Genomic DNA, 5,230 nt, shown 5'->3' on the forward strand with positions numbered 1-5,230 from the left:
TCAAAATGGAACAAGAATGATTAAATCTGTTTTTTTTTTTTTAATTAAATACACTGGCCCTTTTACAAAATTTCCAATTTTGCCACGTACTAATGGTTGACGCTGGTAGTGGCTAAAATTTCCAGTCTTGCCACTTTTGTATTTCAAAATGAGATTTGCTAGGCAATTTTGCGCAAAGCAATTTTGCGGTTACTTTTCCATTTGGGAACATCCCACACAGGCTCAGTTTACACCAGATTTTGTCTTGTTGATTTAATTCATCTGAGGTGGCTGTTCTCTTCAAAGTCTTTATTTTCACACTGTGGACCCGTGCTTTGGTCACCAACCACCGATGTGACGTGCCTATTGTCAGGGGAAACAATTGAGGGCAACGCAACCTTTGCAGAGCGTTCCGTGTCATGAGGAAGCAATCGGTATATCGGGCCATCAATGTCTAGTGAATTCTTCAGGGGTAGTCGGTAAGATCACTTTTGGTGGGCACTCCTAATTGAAAAGGTTGGTTGGTAAAACTCCTTAGGAGGAGTTGGCCCCATGACATGCTGACTCCTCCCCCGATAGGCCTAGCAGGTGTAGGCCAGAACCTTGGTGGTTTGCTTGTGGGTTGTGAGAAGATTTGCTCGATCGTGCGAGGCACATAGCAGGAAATCATACTGCAACTCATTTGCGTGCCCTAAGAAAGCTTTTGGTGCAGACTGCAAGTTATCCACATGGACGCTCCAGTTTCTTTGGTCAAGGATGAAGGCTAAAGACAATGCATGTTGGGTTGAGTTCCCACATGCATTGCACGTACGGACCGGTGCAGGGGGCTTTCTATATTATTTGCATTATGCACCGCGGTACGTCTTGTGGATAGGCCAATCTCTAGGTCTTCCATGAGTTCGTGCTGGGGCACATCGGTTGCCCTCACGAGGTTTACACCTTGTGGATCAGCCCATGAGGCATCTTGCTCCTTGGATGATTAAGCCTTGGTACTTGAACTTTACATTGGGCTTCAAAGCCTGATGTTCGATGTATACTCGTAATGCAGGCTGATCATGAGAGTGGGTTCAAATTTGGGCACAACATGGCAAAGTTCAGTAGCTTGATGAAAGGCTTGGTGGTTGTGTACAAAGTATCTAGAAGTGCATGTCAAGATCTGAGCCAAGTACCATGTTGAACAGCTTAGAGATTGTGTGTACATATGAAGCATCATGAGGTGTTGGCATGTAGGGCCTTGCCTAGCATATGCGGATGCTAGGGCGCCGCACAGGTTATTCCGCTGCCAAAACAATAGACCCTTGACACTACTCACTGCATTTGTTGAAATGGCTATTACAGCAACTGCACTCCATAGGAGCTCATAGTGCTTCAGGTCAAACTTGGCTGAACTCGTTGAACGACAGCTGATTCTTGAACTTTTGTGCACACATACAGTCGACAAAGGTGTTTGGGGATGACCTGATGAATATATGCGATCCAAGAAACACTAACCCTCCTATATGTGGAGGTTTATGATACTATGCCATCCATTTTAAACCTCTACATATCAGAGGGGGTATGCCATCCATTTTAAACCTCTACATATCAGAGGGGGTTTGGATCATACTATGGAGTTGATTTTCGGGCCACACCTTGTCTAAGTCAGTGCTCCACAGATGATCCGTTTGAATCACCCAACAATGTGGCCCCTACAGTTTTTTTGTTTTTTTTTCCTTTGGGAAGTGATATATTTTCGCCTTTTCTTAGCTGGGCCACCCACTATAGTGTATACTTTTTTTTATACTAGAAGGGGATGGCCCTCGTAAGAAAAGGGGATGAATATATCATTTCCCAATTTTGTTGCTGCACTTGCATGTATGTTGACACCATATAAAAGTTCTTGCTCTGGTGTAGTTGAAGAATGTGGGTCCTTTGTCGTCCATTCTTTCATGCATAAAGCTCATGTAGGATTATAGCCGTGAGGATCTCAAAATTTTTGAATTCAAACCGTTGTGGCGTTGTGAAAAGGATTCAGAGAGCGCACCTTAAAAAGCCAATATGATGTGGAGGTTATCATCACAAGCCATTTAACACTATCCCACCTTTATAAAAGTCAGTTAAAAAATGCCAAAGCTTTTGTAAAGTTCCCCCCTTTTTTAAAAAAGGGCAAAAAGAAAAGAGTGAAATCTGTACCCACTCATTGGGAAATCTTAAGGTCTCCTTCGATTCATCTCATTTTTTTCTTCTTTTCCATATAATGTGATATGCAAATGGGTTTGAAGTTAAACTTGATTATTTACACCTAATGATTATTCACTTGAAAGGTTTTCATAATTTTAGGCCCTGTTTGTTTTAGATTATGACAACGATTGTGGAGTCCCCAACCGATTACTGGATCGAAAATTGAACTAAATTTGAGTCCTATAATCGGTTGGGGACTCCACAATCGGTTGTGATAATATAAAACAAACAGGCCCTACTAGACTTATTATTTGGTAGGGATACTCAGCTCTTTAGAAAACACTTTTGTGATTAGCGGTTGGACAAGGAAGAAGAAAAAGAAGAGGTTCCGGCCCCCTAAACTAATAATGAATCGAAGCGGGAAAAGACACAAAGAGAGCTTTAACACCACAAAGAGAGCTGGCATCCTATTTCAACTCCTATTCTGATTCCAAGGAGAAAACATATTCCAACATTTCCCCTCCTTTCAACTCTACCTTTGTCATTTCCGTCCTCTGACTCTCTTCATTTTTTGAACCGTGCTTAGGAATAGGATGCCGATTCCACTGCTTGATTGATTGATTTCAGAAATCCAAACGCACTTAGCCACAAGGCCACCTCATTGGATCAATGTTACTGGGCTACCTTTATTACTACACTAAAAATGCAAAATTAAAAGTGATAAATACAATTGACTGACGTGGATCCAATGGAGTGCTAGAACTAGGTTCATGCAAGGGTGACCTTCGATTTTGCATTCTTGCAATTTGACTAGCTCAGCAAGCCTCTTTTTTAAAACTGTAATAACATTATACGTGAGGTTTTAAATTTCAGTCGCCACAGCCACATAGACTAACATTTCGATTTTGGTTGGGAATTTCAGTGGAAATCCTTTAAAATCACATAAACATATGAGAACATATGCAAATGATAGAATTTAAAGATGAAACTTCGAAAATGCTATAAGAAGCATAAATAAATATTTAGAAAACATCACATAAGCAAGACAACCATCCATAATGATTTAAAAACATAGAACACCTAGTGGCATGCAATTAGGCCTGGCAAAATTGGCCAAACCGGGCCGAAACCGAGCTCAAACCGAACAGAAAATTCGGTTTCGGTTTGGGTAAATCAAACCGATTCAAATTTTGCCGATGTTCGGTTTCGGTTTGAACCCTTGCCGAGCCGACACTGAACCGAAACACCAAAAGTATCAAAACATAGTGATGGAGGTGGCATATGAAAATTGAAGGGGGGCCTATTTCATTCAGCTCATCATTTTATACCCATCAGTGGGCTCACCATTTCCACCCAAACCCATGTTTTCATAAGGTGATTGCCATCCACGCCAACCAAATCCATTAATAGGGTGGGCCCACCATTTTCACCTCATGTTTTGAATGGAAAGGGGCCAATTATTTTACACCCCGAGAGAAACCGAAAGAAATTGAAAACCAAACCGAACCGAAACCGAAATTCTTGAATCAGTTCGGTTTGGCCATTCAGCAATTCGGTTCAGTTCGGTTTCGGTTTGGAGTCAGTAGGATGGTTCGGTTTGGGGGTCAAACCAAGCTGAAACCGAACCGTTGCCACCCCTACATACAATGTCACATGTGACATGTCTGATAATTTAGAATATACCAAATTTCACATGAAATTCATATAAATATTAATACACAACACATGCACCTTATTTCACCTGCAAATCATATAAATATAATTATGTACTAAATAGTGATATAGTATACTTCTATTACACTTATGATATTAGTTTATGCAGTTCAGTCATTTTGGTTTCGGTTGGGATGGAAACAGAAACATTTCAAACATTTTGGGTCAGTTTCAGTAAAAATTTAAACCATGATTATAAGTAAATAATCATATTTAGTTTAAAAATTATTTGCATGTAAGATGTATGCAGATAATTTTAGAGGTATAAAAAGAGGCCCTTAGGCTTTGGGTTCGTATGGTTATTTGTTATAGTAAAACAGGATGCCTCAGTGTCCGCTTCTTTATTAGTTGGATATGCCGGATCAGAAGAAACGGATATTAATTAATTAATCTGTTTGTTTATTTTTCCCTCCCCGTTAGCAAGAGAAAAGAACATAACCTTCCATATCCCTCTCATAAGCAATTAGCCTTACCAAACAAACCCATCTTATTGTGGTAAACCCTGAAAACTCAACTCTTAATATAAATTCATTGAAACCTATAGCAAAGGAATGAGGAGTATAGTCGGATTTTATGTGACTTTCCAAGAAAATAATGTTAGGATAATATAAATTCTCAATCTAAGCCAGAATGAGACATGTAATTTCACAGTAAGATGTCAGAAAAGCACCAAATTAGGCTGAAAAACACTCCATGCAATGACAGTAGTAGCATCAGACCTGTTGATAGAATATGTAGCCCTAAAGCATGGTAGTTTATGTTTTGCAACGATTAGTTTGAATGGGATAAACTCTGAATGACTCTTAACTATGACCTCATAAAACACTTGTGAATGCCCAATCTCATGCTGAGTAACATTCATGTACATGTGGAAATATACACTCGAGAGACAACATAATACAATGCAATTGAAGTATCAACTTATGTACTTTTTTCGCCAGATACCATGACATAATGCAATTAAAGTATAAACTTATGTGCTTATTCAGACGACGTTGTGTATTAAACTTTTTTTAATCATGTATTAACTAAGAGAGAACCCAATACTTCCACCCATGCATGTGCCAACCATCTCCACCCAAACCATGCATAGGATGGACCCCACCATTTTACACCTCATGTTTCCACCAAAACCCAAGCAAAGGATGGGGCCCACCATTTTAAACCCATGCATAGCATGTGCCAAGAATGCTAATCTAATATGAAAAAAAAAAAAGATTCAGTGACACTTCCAAAACTGGGTATCTACGCACTCAGAGAAGCTAGAAAGAAGATATTGCAAAGGTTGCCAGAAAACACGATCAAGTTGAAGATATCAAGATAAGGTAAAAACGAGTAGAGATATGCAGAACAGTTTGAATTTATCACACTTTATCGA

This window comes from Tasmannia lanceolata, unplaced genomic scaffold (assembly GCF_043159265.1).
Source record: "Tasmannia lanceolata isolate RefF3 unplaced genomic scaffold, GAP_Taslan_0.1 ptg000007l, whole genome shotgun sequence".
Taxonomy (NCBI): Eukaryota; Viridiplantae; Streptophyta; class Magnoliopsida; order Canellales; family Winteraceae; genus Tasmannia; species Tasmannia lanceolata.